The sequence below is a fragment of the Bos indicus genome, chromosome 9 (assembly GCF_029378745.1).
Source record: "Bos indicus isolate NIAB-ARS_2022 breed Sahiwal x Tharparkar chromosome 9, NIAB-ARS_B.indTharparkar_mat_pri_1.0, whole genome shotgun sequence".
Lineage (NCBI taxonomy): Eukaryota > Metazoa > Chordata > Mammalia > Artiodactyla > Bovidae > Bos > Bos indicus.
Window position 1 is genome coordinate 21,951,565 of NC_091768.1, and position 19,349 is coordinate 21,970,913.

Consider the following 19,349-nt stretch of genomic DNA (forward strand, 5'->3'; position numbering starts at 1 on the left):
AAGTACAGATTCAGAACTGTTAAGATATAAGAGAGAAGAGTCATGATGGAGATATCAATGGAGAAGGGCTTGAGTTTGAGTGAATATTATGGGCCGAACCAGGAATTTTGAAGATCCCTAAATATAGAGGGCTGTTATAACCATGAAAGCGGATAAGATCCCTGAGAAAGAATTTAAGTAGAAATTTGCAACAAAAGGTATGCCCACTTTGAAGACTTAAAACACAAAAGGAATCTGTTGTAGATCATAAACCCATAGTGATAAAGAAAACCAAGAGGGAGCAGTTTCATCCATGTCAATGGAGTAAAGGAGCTTTTAAAGGCATCATCAAATGGAGTAAAAATCATTGGGTTGAGATGGAAGAAAATGGATAGGTCATGGGTTAAGAGCCTAATACTAATCTTGAAGGAACAGCATGCACAGAAACTGAATCATATCCATTCATTCCATAAATAAAATATTGAGCTTCTACTAAGTGCAAGACACACTGAGCTGAATGCTAGAATCATAACAAGGAAGAAAATATTGAAGTCCTTCCCTAACCTTAGAAATATTCTATTTTTGATGGCAAAATGGACAAGTAAATGGAAAATTACTGTTCAGAGTGATAGATGAGGTTTATAAGTTAGGGGCAAGTCCACACCTATGAGAGCACACAGAAAGTTTCAGGAAATTGGTAGTGATGGTGGTGGCGATGTCATTTTGTTTTCTGGAGAAAATGATGTCCTTGCTACACAGTAGAGGATTAACTGGAGTGATTTAAGTGCCATGTTGATGGAACAGAGAAAAGAAAGTAATCCAGGAAGAGGGAAAATATGTTCAAAGACTCTGAGGCATGAAGGGGCTTGCTGAGAAAACAAAGTGGAGAAATGGTACATGAGTAGAGGTCAATCTGTTCAGGGCCATGTGAACTGAGTTAAGGATTTTCAACTACTTTATCCCAAAACTAAGGAGGAACCGTTAGAAGGGAAGATTGCCACCAAATGGACTTGGTTTCAGAAATACTCTTCCAGATGTAGTGTGGCCAAACATTTGCAAAAAAGTAAGACTGGACAGGGGATGAGAAGTGGTGGAAGGCAAAGTCCCTGACTGAGGGCAAATGGGGTTGGATTAAGAATAGAAGAAATAGAAGAAGTGCATGACAGAAAGACTAAAAGTTTCAAATAGTAATAGTAGAGAAACCATAATGTCATCAATGAAGATGAACATGGATTTGGTTCTGCTCAGTTAGGGCCTAAATAATGTTAGGTAAGCTGAATGCACAATGGACTAAGTTGACAAAAGTTATGAAATTTTATCCAGAAATGCCAAGTGACTAAGGAGGATTAAGACTTTAAGCCATGCTCTGGAGCTAAGCATATTAGTACAATGGTCAGAGTGGAAGGTAATGAATCCTCATAGATAAATAATTACTTTGGAACTACGCACCTTTGTTATCCATCATTCAAAATGGATTATCTAATAGTGCTTACCTGGAATAAAGGTCAAAAGCTGATTTAGGGGAGAGAAAAGAAGTGGCAGAGCAGAGCTAAGAACCCCAGCGGTCCAAAATGCAAATAAAGGTAGACCAGTAGGACAGAACATTGACCATCAGAGCCTAGTCACTTGAATGCATAGAAGATTCTGTAGCATAAACTGAAATATCTAGAAATATGATATACTTGCAAAATATGATGATGAGGCCAAATTTTGTCTGTTTTGTTCACTGATCTCTCCTCAGAGCAGTGGTAGTACGGAGTAGGTTTTATAATAAATATTAGTTGAAAGAATGACCGAATTTATTGATAACACTTGACAGTATGTAATCAGAATCAGGTAAAGGAGCAAAAATATTGGGAAAAAAAATCCTGAAGCAAATACTTCTTTAGCTTTACTTTTGAAAGGTAATGTTATGGAACTTGCTTACTAATGAAGATCTAGTATAGAAAATGGGTCCAAAAGGAAAAGACTTTGAAATAATAATATACAGAATGTAAACATATCCCAAGAGCCCTCAGTTAATTGGCACATCTTCCCTGGTTTGTTATGTCAATGCATAATATGGAGTATATTTAATCTGAAAGGCACATAACAAACCAGAATATCTTCCTCTACAACATCATGTGTATCAATAGACTTGGACTTTAATCCTTAGCTGTGTATTTTAGCATCTTCTTAGGAGACACATGACCACATAGAGTCCAACAAAGGCTTAACTTTTTTGATGCTATCTATACATTAGGAATTATTAAAATGAAAAGTAATGTACATTTCTTTAACCCATTACTTTACAATACTGTTCTGTTGCCTCACTTGCTGGTTGGAACAGCTTCCTGTGTAGGTAAGACAGAGGTACTATCTAGATGAGTGTCAAATGCTCGGGGAGTTCACAGGATTACTCTGGACCCCCTGATTGGAGGCCGAGCTGTGCCTAAAATGTAATGTGCCCAACCCAAATCAGCATTCTTTCCAGTACTCCACACAGACAAATCTCAAACCACAGTTGAGTCACATTTGAAAGCCTGGCTGTGACCCATGGTGCACAAGCTTTCAATCTAGTGCTTTAAACGCCAATTGGCTTTCAGCGCAGGGCTTCAGCCCAGTGACCCAGAGCAGAGGCTCAGAGCGCATGGTGGAAATCTGGGGATGAATCCTCAGGCAAACATTGACCGTTTCCAGAACAGTAGGCACTGGCAACTCTTCATGTGCATTTTGTTCAGGGAAAGTAATTGCTCTGAGGTCAAGACCGAGCATGTAAGCCATAGACTTCCACCAGTTTTCTTTCACAGCCCTGGTTCCGGGTAAGACCACTGGGTGACACCAAGGAACTCACCTTTAAATGAATAGTATAAAAAACTGCAAGTCACCACTCCAAAATTACTTTATGAAACATTTAAAAATACTGTGATACAAAAATAAACTCATTTTTCTATCCTGTTACATATCCCAGAAAACAGATTCAACATGATTTTTTTTTTTTTTTTTTTTTTAAGGAGAGCATATTTTATCCTCAACCAAGAGGTTTCGTTTTTGATTCTCCTTTGTCAGCTGTGAGACTTTGATCAGGAACTTGTGTTTCCTGAATGTCAGTTTCCTTGTAAGCTTTTTTAAAATTTTTTTTAAAAAAGATCTCTTCCATTTCTGTTAATATCATCATTTGTGTCTTTAAAATACTGGGATTTGATTGAGGTGTAGTTTCAAACTTTAACATTGAAAACATCTAGAGCACAAAAATAAGTCATAGAAATATTGAGTCATACTAATACCTGTCAAAACTGGGGCTTAGCAGAAATGTATTTGGAGGTACAACTTCTCATATCTTTTTTCCCCCCCTCTGAGGTTTCTTGAGTCCTTATTCATTTACCCAAGAAAGCTTAATTTAGAATTGGCATGATTCAGAGTCTTTAGGATTGGTTAGGAGCGTCTTAAGTGCCACTTAAATGCCACCTTCCATTTCCTGGGCAAGAGTGCCTGGGCTGGCACAACCCCACAGCCCAGCAGGGCAGCGGTCGTTGTGGTAGGAGTTGCAGAGGGGTTGCTGTTTCGGCCCCTGAAATTAGTGCCTAGAGAGCTGGAAATTCCAGTAGTCTCTGATCAGATGGTCCGGAACTGGAAATAACAGGAGTGAGAAGTTCATGAAAGACAAGGCTACAATCCCAAAGGAAATGTGCACAAGTGCTGCAGCCTGCTTTCAGCAGAAAGGACGTCCACTCCAGTCCTGCCCAGCTCTTTCCCTCCTGATTGACTGATGGCTCCCAGCCATGGATTATTTAGCTTGAAATCCCTCAGCACCTGTGTCTAGACCCCAGGTGCGCTCTAACCTGACCCCGCCCCACCTCTGGTTGTCCTTCTTCTTTCTCATCTTCTTTCTCTATGTTTTTCTTTGTCACCTCCCCCTCTCTGTGATCATAATTCCCTGAACACATTTATATACCCCAGCAATACTCGTATACTTTTTGAAATGCCAGGTCTGGAATAAATACAAGACGGCTCAGTGGTGGCCCAGTGGCTAAGACTCCATGTTCCCAATACAGGGGGCCCAGGTTCAACCCCTAATGGGGGAACTAGATCCCACATGCTGCAGTTAAAGATCTTATGTGCTGCAATGAAGATCAAAGATCCTGCATGCTGAAACTAAGACCCAGCACAACCAAGTCAAGCAAAGAAATATTTTAAAATAGATAAATACAAAAGAAGTTCACAAACTGAATCTTTAGTTTCTACACTGCCATAGGAGGGGATGTGAGTTTTGCAGAGCAGTTGTCAGTGTCCACTTCCTATTAAGACCCTGTGCTTTAGCATACCTGCTAAGCAGCCAGGTGGCCTTAAAAGCCATGTGAGACTTCTTTCCCAGAACCTGGTCTCTCACTCATTCAGTGACTGGTTGCTGCTGCTGCTACTAAGTCGCTTCAGTCGTGTCCGACTCTGTGCGACCCCATAGACAGCAGCCCACCAGGCTCCCCCGTCCCTGGGATTCTCCAGGCAAGAACACTGGAGTGGGTTGCCATTTCCTTCTCCAATGCATGAAAGTGAAAAGTGAAAGTGAAGTCGCTCGGTCGTGTCCGATTCTAGCGACCCCATGGACTGCAGCCCACCAGGCTCCTCCGTCCATGGGATTTTCCAGGCAAGAGTACTGGAGTGGGGTGCCATAGGTGACTTATAAATGTGTAATCTGCAAGGAATAGGACAAATAGGTATAATACATGTCAGTAGCAACAGTCAGTTTTTTCTAAGAAGTATATTTTCTCTTCTGGAAGTAAAATAAACTATGTATCTCTAAGCTGGTATTCAAAATGGACACACAACCAACTATATCTGGAAACCAGCAGTGAGTGATTCCTGACAGTGAGGCAGGGAGCTGATAGAAACAGGGGAGGCTGATAATCTGATTCCTCAGCTACCGAACCCACAAGTAAGAGGAAGGCTCTGGGTTATCTACATCAGGATAAAGAGCTCAAGGAGATTAGCCAGAGTCAGCGTTTGAGAAGGGGAACCTTAGTTAACTGACTTTCTTAATATTTTGAAACGGTTGGTACTAAAAGAAAAAAAAACAGATATATCCATTCTTCCTTGTCATCAAGTTGTGCTTGAACATTCAGTGAACATGAATGCATTAGTCGCTCAGTCCTGTCTGACTTTTTGTGACCCCATGGACTGTAGTCCACCGGGCTCCTCTGTCCATTGGATTCTCCAGGCAAGAATACTGAGGGGATCTTCCTGACCCAGGGATTGAACCCATGTCTCCTGCATTGCATGCAGATTCTTTACCATCTGAGCCACCAGGGAAACCCAGTAAAGCAGAATAATCTATCAGCATTTGCATGAGAGTGGAAAGCTAGTCCAATATTTTAGACTCCCCAGTCATATTTTCACATACTCCAACTCTATCAGTTTTCCTCTTTATTTCTTTTTTATCATTTTTATTATTTATTTTATGGAAGTATGGTTTATTTACTGTGTTGTATTAATTTCTGCTGTATAGCAAAATAGTTCAGTTATACATAAACATACATTCTTTTACATATTCTTTTCTATTATGGTGTATCACAGGGTATTGAATATAGTTCCCTGTACTCTATAGTAGGACCTTGTTGTTTGTCCCATAAAAGTTTCCTTTCCTTCTTCCAACCAACCTGGCCTACTATTGCCCAAAAAGCATTTGAATGAACTGTTGTCATCTTCCCTGTCTAAAATGCCCCTCTCCTCTCTGGGTTGTGGTAAGCTGTTGCCCATTCTTCAAAACCAACTCAAATGTCCTTTATGAAGCCTTATCCCAACAGACACCCCTAAGCAGAGTTAGAAATTTTCATGGAGGTGTCCTGCTAAACAGTTTTTCTTCCCCGTAGGGAATTAAGCACCTTATGTTGTAATTAACCGTGCACGTGTCTCCTCCCCCAACACCCTCCCTCCCTACATTACCCCAGAACCTTAATGTAACTGGAGCAGAGCCACTATTTAATTCTCTCTTTGGCCCTAGCACTGGTCTGACACATAATAAGTGCTCATGTGCAAGCTCAACTGCTTCAATTGTGTCCGACTCTTTGTGACCCTATAGACTGGGGCCCACTAGACTCCACTGTCCATGAGATTTCCCAGGTAAGGATACTGAGGAAGGTTGCCATTTCCTCCTTTAGGGGATCTTCCTGACCCAGGGATAGAAACTGTATCTCTTATATCTCCTGCATTGGCAGGCAAGTTCTTTAAGTGCTCAATAGATACTTCCCTTGTAGCTTCCCTGGTAGCTCAGGTGGTAAAGAATCTGCTTGCCATGCTGGAGACCTGGGTTCGATCCCTGGCTTGGGAAGATCCCTTGGAGGAGGGCATGTCAACCCACTCCAGTATTCTTGCCTGGAGAATCCCCATGGACAGAGGAGCCGCAAAGAGTCGGACACGACTAAGTGACTGATTACAGCAATAAATACTAAGCAATGAATTGAGAACGCAGTTGAAATCAAGTTAGAGACACCAGGGGCCCAGCAAGTGAATTCACAAAAGTTCAAGGAACAGGGAGGTCTCCTTGGAGAAGGCTTTCTCCTCTCTGTAGTATATCACACAACACCTGAGAGGTAAGAAAGTTGTGTGTTTGTTCTGTGGAATCTTGAAGACTATTGTATTCAGCATAATGGGATGAACTTTTTATAACTGCTGAAAAAAATAAAGGCAAGGAACAATTCTTGAACATGCTTCAGTGATAAGAAAAGTTCCCTGTCTAAAGTCTTAGATAAAGACTAATCCTCATTACTGAATTCGGAGTTATCTCAAAGTTCCACGTTACCAAAATTCAGGAATGGAATATTTAAAAAGAAAAAAGTCTGTAACTGCAAGTGGAGCAGTGCTGAGTGCCTCCTGAATGTAAAAGAATTGTAATCTCTAGTTTTCTACCCTTTAAAAAAGAGAGCTTGTAAATGATGCCTCTGCCCTGCATAATTAATGCAATGATAGGAAAAGCTATCACTTCTAACTTCCCACAGTTGACGAGATGGGGAGATGTCCAGGAAGGCTGGGAAAAGCTTGCTGTTACCTCACAGATTCGGGGAACAGATCTTTCTAATCTGTATGACTCATGAACGTTGGACTTGAGTCTGAGACCCAAGACAATTTCACAAGAAATGAAACTTAGAATTTTTCAAAGAGAAAATAAAACATCTTGCGTGTCTGGGCAAGAGATCCAGAGTAGACTCAACATGTGCTCATGAGCAGGATATGAGGACTTACACATGTTTGGAGGATGCAGGATATATATATACACACACACATACATAATTTATATATATTATTATATATATATAAATTATCTCTATTTTTTAATTTTATTTAAGTCTACTCGATTGACAACGTTGTGGATATGAGGACTTATGCATGTTTGGAGGATGCAGGATATATGTATATATGTATATATATGCACACATATGTAATTTATATATATTATTATATATATATAAATTATCTCTATTTTTTAATTTTATTTAAGTCTACTTGATTGACAACATTGCGGATATGAGGACTTATGCATGTTTGGAAGATGCAGGATATATATATAATATATATTATATATACATAATTTTTATATATAATAATATTATATATATAATCTATCTAATCTATATATAATCTATATATATAAAATCTATCTCTCTGCATTTTGTTATTTTATTCAAGTCTACTCAATTGACATTGTTGTGTTAGTTTCTGCTATACAGCAAAGTGAATCAGTTATACATATACGTATATCCTTTTTAAAATTTATTTATTTTTATTTGAAGGATAATTGCTTTACAGTATTGCCTTGTTTTCTGCCAAACATCAACATGAATCAGGCGTAGGTTTACCCATGCCCACTCCCACTTGAACATCCTCCCACCTCCCTCCCCATCCCACCCCTTCAGGTTGTTTTCGAGCCCTGGTTTAAGTTCTCTGAGTCATACAGCAAATTCCCAGTGGCTATCAATTTTAAATACGGTGATGTATGTTTTCATGTTACTCTCTCCATACCTCCCACCCTCTCCTTTTTTTTAAGACTCTGTTCCCATATAAGCCGTTACAGAGTATTGAGTAGAGTTCCCTATGTCATACAGTAAGTCCTTATTAGTTATCTATTTTTTATATGTTGTTGTTCAGTCACTAAGTCATGTCCTACTCTTTGTGAACCCATGAACTCCAGCATGCCAGTCTCCCCTGTCCTTCACTATCTCCCAGAGTTTGTTCAGATTCATGTCCATTGAGTCAGTGATGCTATCCAATCATAATATAGTAGTGTATATATGTCAATCCCAATCTTACAATTTATCCCTCCCCTCCCCCTTACCCCTGGGTAACCGTAAGTTTGTTTTATATATCTGTGACTCTATTTCTGTCTTGTAAATAAGTTCATTTGTACCCATTTTTCAGGTGGCTCAGTGGTAAAAAATCCACCTGCCAATGCAGGAGACACGGATTCAATTTATGGGTCAGGAATATACCCTGGAGAAGGAAATGGCAACCCACTCCAGCCTTGCCTGGGAAATCCTATGGACAGAGGAGCCTGGCGGGCTATAGCCCATGTGGGTGCAAAAGAGTTGGACACAACTGAGTAACTAAACAATAGCAATCCTTGTTTTAAATTCCACATATAAGCGACACCATATTTATCTTTCTCTGTCTGACTTACTTGGCTCAGTATGACAATCTCTAGGTCTCTGTATATTTCAAGGTACAGGAATTTGTAGCTTGACATAAAATTTGAGCCCTGGCATAAAATTTACAAAGGAGAGAGAGAGAGAAAGATCAAGAAGTCAGCAAAATGACACCATGGTCACAGCTAAGGTGGAATATATGAGAACCTGAAGGTAACTTGACCAACAAGCTGGGTTATCCACCAAGGGGCCCAGGCCTAGCCCTCTGCCCAGCCCATACCCCACTATTGAGCATTAAGCCTGGACTCTTGCCTTACATTCAGAAACCTGCTCTGGGAAGACACAGCTGCAGAATCTGCCGGTTCATCAGAGGACACAAGGAGCAGCAGGTTTGACAGGAATGGCATTCGTGCTGCTGACAGCTCTGTTCTGCTCTGGGCCACTGCAAGGCTCTGAGGGAAGCAGGACAGAAGTGCTTTGATGCTCTTTGGCGCTGTCTGAATGAGCACAAGTTGTGTAAGGGGCCAACGGGCAGGAGCATGAATGGCATCATTGAGAGTCAGAAGTCCAGCAGAAGGGATGGGGCCAGGGACGTTTCCTACATCCCGTCCACACAGTCCCTAGAATTGTTCCCCGTATACTCAGGAACCCGGTCAATATTCATTGGGAAGAAGGAAAAAGCACACTTAGGAGCATGAAGCACTATTGAAAAAGACAACTTGAGGAGAGAGGGAAAAAAGTGGGGACACAGACTCATTTGGAAAGTCGGGGTCCAATATGTAAGCCTTCAGCATAACTGCAAAGCTAAATCCAAGCTTCTTGTATAAATTCTGTTTTAAGATCTTCAAGCAGACAAGATTGAGTCAGCAACTGCAGCAAATAAAAGTTTTCCTTTGTGCTGCTTGTTTGTTTGTGTGTTTTCTCATGGAAGGAAAGGGAAAAGATAAGGTCCGGAACATCAGGCCTTGCTGAAAGTCTGTGTTATTAATGAACCAGGGGCTTGAAAAGCAAGAAGCTCATTAGTGGCTTCTGTGGAGAAGCCTGCGGCCCTGGATGCTAGGAGGAAATGGAAAAGCTGCCAGTTAACAGCAGGAACATCTAAATCATCACACTTAGGAGGAGAACTGGAAAAACAAGACAGCGTTTTACCCTCCACAGAAAAATAATAGTGAAAGAAAGCCTTCATTGAGTATATACATGGAATGTCTTAAGTCAGGCTGCTAAATAAATAGCTGCTGTTGATGAAGGCAAGAAGATAAACAGGCATTCATCACGGTCAGAAGGGCAAGGAGGGTAGAGCTGAAGGTAGAGAGCACCTTCAATTCTAGATCATGAATCTAACACACCCCGGCAGGGCTGACTCGGAAACAACCAGCTGTTTGCCGCTCCGTCTGTGGCAAATACTAGGTTCAGCCTATTCAGCTAGGACATGGCGTGGCGGTCTGGGTCCTACCACACAACCACCCAACACTGATTAAACATTTACCCTGTGCCAGGTACCCTGCTAAATTACTGGGGCCAGGGGGGCCATGCAGGAAGTGTCCCTCTTCTACAGCACTTCTCTTGCATTTAGAGAAACCGAATCTAAAATGTAAAAGGATAACCAGCAGTGGTCAATGGTCAAATTATGATAAATATTCCAAGGGAGGCAAGATTGCTGGGGGGTGAGGTATTTAAATGGATTGTGCAGAGACTAAAGTCTATCTGAGCTGAAAGGGAGTTTAGAAAGCAATGCAGGTCAAAGCTCTTCAGAAATGAGACAATAAGTCATAGTTCATCCACTGTAGCTAGTATTAGTCTTGCAGAGGAATTTAGTATTTGAATCTCAGATCTACCATGTATTTCTGGAAAAGTCCTTTAACCTATCTGCACACAGTTCATGAATAAAAGAAGTAATAGTACCTAGCATAAAATTATGGGAGAATAAAATACAGTTGCCATTATTATAATTATTATTCAGCCATGATATTCTTTCTCTCTGATCCAGACTCAGCATCAGAATTCTCAAAACAGAGCACCAGGCAGTCAGCCATTCCTAGTTGAATAGAATTTCCAGTGATAGTAAACACTTTTTTCAATATATCAGTGATGTGGGGTGTTTTTTTTCCATTTTATACTCACTTATATCTAACATAAAACTTTATTGCGCTTTCCCAGTGGCTCAGCAGTGAAAAATCCTCCTGGTAATGCAAGTGGCATAGGTTCGATCCCTGGTTGGGCAGATCCCCTGGAGAAGGAAATGGCAACCCACTCCAGGATTCTTGCCTGGAGAATTCCATGGACAGAGGAGCCTGGAAGGCTAGTCCATGGGGCCACGAAAGAATCAGTCATGACTTAGTGACTAAACAATAACAAAACAGATACTTTATTATCCCATTTAGTCATCCCAGCCACACTATTCACAAATACCAGATACATATTTGCCAAGATTAAGTATGTTCAAACAAATAGATGATTGACCAACCAAGGCAACACCTTGAAAGCCATAATTATTTTCAAACATCGAATCAGTAAATTTTAGGTTGGTGTATTTAAATATGATATATCTTCATTGGGTATCTACTATCTCAATGAGGTTTTTTTACTGCTCTTGATGATAAATATCTATAGACAGATAAAAATCACTTTTTCTTTAAGTTTGCAGTCTAACTCCTTTCTTGACCCTCCATTATTTCTTTGTTTGATTTGCAGTTTCTAAGCACCACTAGATTATATCCATTAGTTCAAACCAACTGCTCAGAGATTCACCAGAATATCTGACTGTTCCCCTAGAGTCTGCTTCAAAATGCACTTTTTCATTTTCAGAATGACAAGCAGTGGTGGGGTGGAAATTGATTGCATGGCATGTCATGGCGTTTTGTGGGGGGGTCATTTGTTCTCTTGTACTGAGAAAAGTCAAGCTCCCCGACTTCCGCTTTTCAGAGGAGGAGGCTGAGGCCAGTTCCCCCTGTTACCCCCAGCTCCTTTAGATGCTCCCAGGCACCATCGCTGAGTCACTTTGCATTGAGTAGGCAGAGTCCAACTAGGAGTCACCCAGTGTTACAAGTATGAAGGGACCTCAGAAGGATTTAGTTTACTCTCTCAGCTGATACACAGCTGCCTGTCATTGAAGATTCTCTTTGGAGGCAAGAGGACCACCCTGTTTATTCAGCAAAAATGATTTAAAGACACATTCATCGCGTGAACAAAAGTCCAAACAGCTGGAGCAAGGGCACTTGTGAAAGAGAGAGACCCCACCTAATCAGTAACCTCCCTTGGAAAGGCTGTCGGCTGGCTGCCCAATTCAGTGCTTTCTTATGTGGGTCCGGTACTGCGCTGCTCTCAGGGGACTCTGCTCAGTGTTACATGGCAGCCTGGATGGAGGGGAGTTTGGGGGAGAATGGACACATGTATATGTATGACTGAGTTGTTCCGCTGTGCCACCTGGAACTATCACAGCATCATTGATCAGTTATATTGCAACACAAAATAAAAAGTTTTAAAAAGTAATTTAAAAACAGAAGAAAAAAAAAATACTGTGGTGCTCTGAGAGGCAGGACGGAAGGAACTCTAATTCTGAGTGATCACAGTGTCCTAAGTAAAAGGAAGGAGAAATGTGAAAATAGTTGAGACTAAACACGCCTGCCCCACATGGTTCAAAGGGCATATTTGCAACACAGGAACACCCAGCTCCACAAATGGGAAGATGCCAGGATGGGAGCCCGCGTGGATGACGGGTCCCTCCAGACTGTTTAATGGGAAGATTATGTGCTGTATCCAGTTTCGAAATGGAAGGAATCGAAGGGATTGCCGGAGATGCTGAAGGGAGTGCTGGGCTGCACACCATTATTTATCTCCTTTGATTTGCTGAAGTATAAATAATCAAAATGATACATAAATTTAATTGCTGGTGTCATGTAGTTATTTTTGAGGAACAGCCACAAATCTGAGATCTGGTATTTAACAAACAACTCGGGCTACCTACTCAGACTAAACACATAGTGTGTTTTCCAGGCTGTAATTTTATAAAAACAAAATGTCTTTAGAGAGAGAACAAGCTAGTACTATTGCTTTAAAAATCACTTTAGGAAAAGTTTCCTTACTAAACTAAAATAAAACATAGACAATCTCATCCATTTTGCTGGCTGGCCCTGTTCCGCCCCGTTGTGCCATGTTATTACCTTCATCTCATTGATGTCCCACACGAATATCTTCCCTCTGACAGTCTCTGGGGGCAGATTAACTCCTCTCTCTTGGGAGGTTTTGTTCCCCAAGAGAAGGGGTTTGCAAATGTTTGGTTCTGGACTCCCATACACCCTTATAAATTAAGGAGACCCTGAAGATCTTTGTTGGACTTCCCTCGTGGCTCAGAGGTAGGAGAGTCCGACTGCCAGTGCAGGAGACATGGGTTCCATCTCTGGGCTGGGAAGATCCCCTGGAGAAGGAAATGGCAACCCACTCCAGTATTCCTGCCTGGGAAATTCCACAAGCAGAAGGAGCCTGGGGGCTACAGTCCATTGGGTCGCAAAGACTCGGACACAAATTAGCAACTAAATGATAACCACAAAGATCTTTGTTATGTGTGTTACATGGGTCAGTGTCTAATGTATTGAAAATTAAACATTTTTATAAAAATAACTGTTTCACAACAAAAAAAAATTTAGTGAGAAGAGTGACATTGTTTCACATTTTTGCAAATCTCTTTAACGTCTGGATTCACAGAATAAAGTTGGATTCTCATTTGTACATCTATGTTCAGTTTCTGGGGATGTGATTTTTTAGCTGGTATTTCATGAGTATAAGAAAATCCAGCCTCGTAAAGATATGTAGATTGAAAAGGGAAGGGCATTCTAGTAGCCTTTTTAAAGAATTATTTCCTATCATTCTACTCAAACTCAGCTAGTAGTAATTTCTTAAAGATTATTTGTTATATGGAATCTAAAATATTATCAACAAACTTTTCATATTCTGTCTTGTATTTTGAATGGATCTTTTACTCATGCATGATTTTATAAAATCATACATTGTTCATTTATAGTTCTTATTATATAATATCTAAAACTCAGATACGTCAATGAGATCACAGTCTCACAGAAAAATCTTAAAGTCTTAGCTTTCAAGTTCATGGTGGTGGATAGGTTTTCCAAAATTCTGGGTTTTGCTTTAAAACTTGCATTTTATCATTGTCAACAAATAACGTCAGTGATTTTCCTTGAAAAGACAGTCTCAGTTTGTTAATTTTTGAGAAAATGTATACCCAAGGCTGAATAACCATGGATTGTCTACCAAGCATTCTTTCAGATAAAAGTGGTATGACATGGAAAACGTAGCTAGGTCAACCCCCAACAAAATAATCATACAAATACTTTCCTTCAAAGAACCATCATACTTTGATATGTGGCAAAGTGATTTATGTGTACTTCTTACAGAATGTGAAAAACGTGTGTACTCAAGGCTCAGGACAAGTTTAGTGACTTTCTGCTTCAGCAAGGACAATTAAAGTTTAGCTACTTTTTAAAAATTTATTTACTTTTTTATTGTGACTCTTTTGTGGTGACAAATAGAATGATCACTAGTCCCCCAGGTAGCACTAGTGGTAAAGAACCCACCTGCAATGTGGGATACATAAGAGATAGGGAGTCAGTACCTGGTTTGGGAAGATCCCCTGGAGTAGGAAATGGCAACCCACTCCAGTATTCTTGCCTGGAGAATCCCATGGACAGAGAAGCCTGGCAGGCTACAGTCCATTGGGTCGCAAAGAGTCGGACGAGACTAAAATGACTTGGCATGCGCCATGTACCCCTTGGCATAGGCATGGAGTGCTATGACAAGGCATAGTACCCTTGGAGCCACTACCTTAATTTGTTCTAAGGCACCAGTGGTTTTATTCATCATTGTATTTGCCCCATCAGTGTTAATGTAACATATTGAAAATAATTGCAAGTAATAATCTTAGTGTTGTTATGAAAAATAATTTTAACCCAGCAGACACCCTAAAACAGGGATCTCCAACCTCTGAGATCTAATGCCTGTTGATCTGAGGTAGAGATGATGTAATAATGATAAAAATAAAGTGTATAATAAATGTAATATGCTTGAATCATCCTGAAACCATTCTGCACTGCCCCACCAGTCTGTGGAAAAATTGTCTGCCATGGTCCTCGGTGCCAAAAAGGTTGGGGACCACTGCCCTAAAAGGATCTCGAGGACCCTCAGAGGGCCAAGGAACAAAGTTTGAAAATTCCATCATAGAGAACTGCAGCAAATTTTGCAAACCAACCTCATTAACTTGAGAGGAAGAATATCCAAATGGATAGCAATCATTTAAATGTCTTCATTTGTGCTTTCTAATAAAGCTAATTAGCATCTCAGGATACAAGAATGTTCCATTCTCAAAACAAAACCTATTCTTCTTCTTACCCCACAATTTTTGCCCATAACTCTTGATTACTGAAATTTATCTGTGCCTCAGATCTCACAACTGTAAAATGGAAATAATAATTGCACTTATCCCAGAGCATTGTTAGGAAGATGAGACAGTCTCAAATCAGAAGAGTACTTAATGCAGGGCTTGTTGCATAGTCAGTGCAAAATAATTGTGATGGGCTATTTTTCCTATAATCCTGTGTGTGTGTGAAGTCACTTCAGTCATGTCTGACTCTGCCACCGCATGGACTGTAGCCTGCCAAGCTCCTTTGTCCATGGGATTCTCCAGGCAAGACTACTGGAAGTGGGTTGCCATTTCTTTTTCCAGAGGATCTTCCCAACCCAGGGACTGAACCCACATCTCTTATTCCTCCTGCATTGGCAGGCAGGTTCTTTACCATTAGTGCCACCTGGGAAGCACTAATTCTATAATCCTTCATTAGCCTAATTTATCTCACTGTTGCTTGAAACAGATTTCTCTGTAGGCATTACAAACATTTCTTACTTTCACAATCACAAGCTCTTCATTGAGGACATCTCTGACTCATGAGGTGAAGTGAAGTCAAGTCACTGAGTCATGTCTGACTCTTTGTGACCCCATGGACTGTAGCCTACCAGGCTCCTCCGTCCATTGGATTTTCCAGACAAGAGTACTGGAGTGGGTTGCCATTGCCTTCTCCAGAGGATCTTCCCCACCCAGGGATCGAACCCAGGTCTCCCGCATTGTAGGCAGACGCTTTACCATCTGATCCACCAGGGAAGTCGGACTCATGAGGGTGAAGTTATTTACAACACTTTTCTGTGATAAAAATATAACCATGCTTCTCTTTCTTATACTGTCCTCACATTACAATGCTCTTTGATAGCTTCTTCCTGAAAGATGGTTAAAAATAAACTGAATACTGCTAAGGCAACATTTGAAACAAAATGTGAAGAGCCAATACAATTAATACCTACTCTATTTTATTTTATAAGCAAAGGACAAAGAGTAACCCTCAGCCCTTACACAGTTGGATGCTTAACTCAGAATAATGCAAGTTATAGGGAAGGAGTTTGGAAGTTTCATCCTACGGCTTCAGATTTAACAGCTGAATGGCATAAAATATTACTCTTGACATGACTTGACATTTTCCTTTATTAGAAAATATTTTTTCAATAGCTAAGGAACAACACCATTAGCCAAAATATTTAATTTTGCAGAATATTACCCTGGGTGCCGGCTGGCAAAGGATGAGACATATGTCTGCTCAGGACAAATTCCTCAGGCTGAATGCAGGCTTTGAATTTGAATGAAGGTTCACATACTTCACAAAAATGCTGCCTTGCTGCTGGCACAGACTTTGAGAAATACCTCTGTCAGTGTTTACACAGTTTTAGGAGGGCTCCATGGTTTATGATCAGATTAGCCTATTTTCCTCCTACTTCAGGGCTCCCGAGTCCACACGTGGAAGTGTTTCTCCGAGAGCAGTAATAAGTTAAGCCTGTGCTTCAGGAGTTCTGTAGTCATGAAACATCAGTCTAGGCAAGGCAGTCAGCCTGAGAGATACTTGATTTCACATGGGATCTTATTTTAGTTAGATGATAGGAGAAAGGCTTGGGGTCTTACACTTAAACAATCCTGCGTCTTGCATGTGTGCTCAGTCATGTCCAACCCTTTTGCAACCCCAAGGACTGTAGCCCATCAGGCTCCTCTGTCAATGGGATTTTTCCTTACAATATTCAAAACTAAATCCTCCCTACCCTACTCCCATGAAAACCAATAAAACATCTACATGACTTTTAGGCAGCAACTGGCATATTAAAAGTGACAGGTAGATAGAGGATCGGGGCAGTGCCAAAGGAGGCTGCCTCGCCTTCTATGTTTCAGCTATGTGTTTCTGAGCTGCTACTAGCTTCAGGGGCAAAATGAAGCCAATGGAAACCAAAACTAACCCCAGAGGCTGAGGGGTCATATGACCATGTATGACCTTGGACGTGTTACCTAATCACTTCCTGGATACTGAGCCAATGAGGAAGATCTTTGATAGAGCAATATGAAGAGAAGCTATACACCATGGAGATCTATGGCTAGAAAACAATGGTGGGAACACATCTAAGCTCAGCCTATCAGTCAGAAAGTCTTAGTACGCACTTGGTTTTGTTCAATGCACTTATCATCTGACCGTTGGATAATAATGTTCATTTCAACATCAGTGCTTTGTGCAGACAGTGAGGCTTTAAGAGGAAGCCACCGCAAGGGGCGAGATGTCCTATAGGATGAGTGACCAAAGGGGTAGATGCTTTGGGATACAGGAAAAAAGAATATGAAGCTTTGCTATCTGCCTTAGCAGCAGCAACAAGGTCTTCAAATATATACATGAAGACAAGAGAGGGTGACTGGGTACATAAATGGACGAAGGGACAACGAGTAATCCATCAATAGAAAAACCGGGCATCTCCTGCAGCTTGAATAGGCACTGTAATGAATAATTCACTTTCCTTATTTAGTTTCTGCAGTCCTTGAGCTCAACATAATCTTTGCATAAAGTGACAGCTGGAAGTAGTATTTCACTTTTATAACTTTCAGAATATTTCTTGCAGTCAAGTATTTGATTTTGTGCCCATGTTTGTTTTTGCACCTCCTTGTGCTGCACAGCAACCCTGCTCCTCCAAGCCAAGGCCAGACAGAGGCTGGGAGGTGAGTTCCAAGTGGCCGACAGTGCCAGGTTTCAGATATAAGGAGGTATCTTTCTGTCTCCCTCTTTTCCTGGTGACAGGGAGAGCAATTTCTCTGCAATATTACATTTGAAATGATGCCTAGCTTTTGCTAAAGATAAGCAAGCTGCCAGCGTGGAAAAAGTGGGAGGATGCGGGATTCCAGAGCCCAAGAAGGATTGGAAGGCTTAGTTCTCATCACTTCTATAGTTCTAGGAGGAGCTGACCATTTCAATCACCATCGCTCCATCTCCAGGACCTCTGGACCTTCCAGTGAGGGGCGGGGGAGTGGGGGAAGGCATAAGTAAAATAAAATAGCTTAGGGTTGTTGATAGAGTAAGAGAAGAAGTTAGACTTTGCAGTAAAGAGTAAGAAGGAAAGCCATAGACAGACATATAAAGTATAGGCTAAGTATCTAGATCATTCGTGTATGTCAAAATTAAGGGGACTTCCAAATATTGGGATTTTCTTGGCAATCCAGCAGTTAAGACTTAGCCTTTCAATGCAGGGGGCTCAGTCCCTGGTTGGGGAGCTAAGATCCTACATGCCTCATGATTCAAAAACCAAAACATAAAACAGAAACAATATTGGAACAAATTCAATAATGACTTTTAAAATGGTCCATGTAGCTCAGTTGGTATAGAATCTGCCTGCAAGGCAGAGGACCTGGGTTTAATCCCTGAATCAGGAAGATCCCCTGGAGAAGGAAATGGCAACCAACTCCAATATTCTTGCCTGGAAAATCCCATGGACAGAGAAGCCTGGAGAGTTATAGTCCATGAGGTTGCAAAGAGTCATATACAACTTAGTGACTAAACTACCACCATGTCAAAAAAAAAAAAAAAAAAATCTTTAAAAAAATTAAGGCTACTATTGTTAAAACTGTGGAAGACTTTGTGAAGATTAAAATTTAAGGCTGAAGTGTTTACCTTTTCAAAGAAGTTGGTTTCCCTTCTGTTGAATTTACAAAGTAGTTATTAATTCTTCCTTCAACACTTTATACCAGAATTAAACATAGCAGGTATAAAAATTGTAAAAAATGGAATTCTGGAGAATCAAGAGTCCCACAGCTTCTCATTTCCTCCCCATTCTTACCATCAATGACTGACTTCACACCATCTCTGAAAGATTTCAGATGCCTACTCCCTTCCATTCTAATTACTCTCTGCAAGTGTCATTTGGATATCATTGCCTTCTTAAAAGTCTGTAATGGCTCCCAAAAGTTCTTCAGTTAAAAGCAAAGCTCACAGTCATGGCCTTCCAGATCCATCAGCTAATAATTCATCCATCAAACATTTATTGCATACCTAATGGACATCAGGCATTTGAGAGATGTGGGGAATAGACACTGAAAGATGGGTTTACAGTGTTGAGCAACAGTTTTGAAGGAGAAATTGGGATGTCAACGGCCTTCCATCAATCAGTGTATGAGTGCAATGGGACATGGAGACAAGACCTCTAAAACCCAAAGCTGGAAAACATGGGACACTTTCTGGGAGAGATGATGTTTAGGTTGCTTTTAAAATAAAAAGTACACATTATCCAGATGAATAAAGTCCGTGTCCAGGAGACAGCATGTGTAAGGGCACAGAGGTAGGAAAGAATATGGTTCAGAGAACGGAAAGAGGATCAGAATGGCAGGAGGGGAAAGACTGGTGA

The 19,349-nt window shown here is 40.8% G+C and overlaps 1 long non-coding RNA gene across 3 annotated transcripts in view; it reads left to right on the top strand.

Annotated features, from left to right (window-relative positions):
• The window catches only part of LOC139184883 (uncharacterized), a 219,029-nt gene that overhangs the window by 151,226 nt on the left and 48,454 nt on the right, over nucleotides 1-19,349 (top strand). The window lies entirely within an intron of this gene.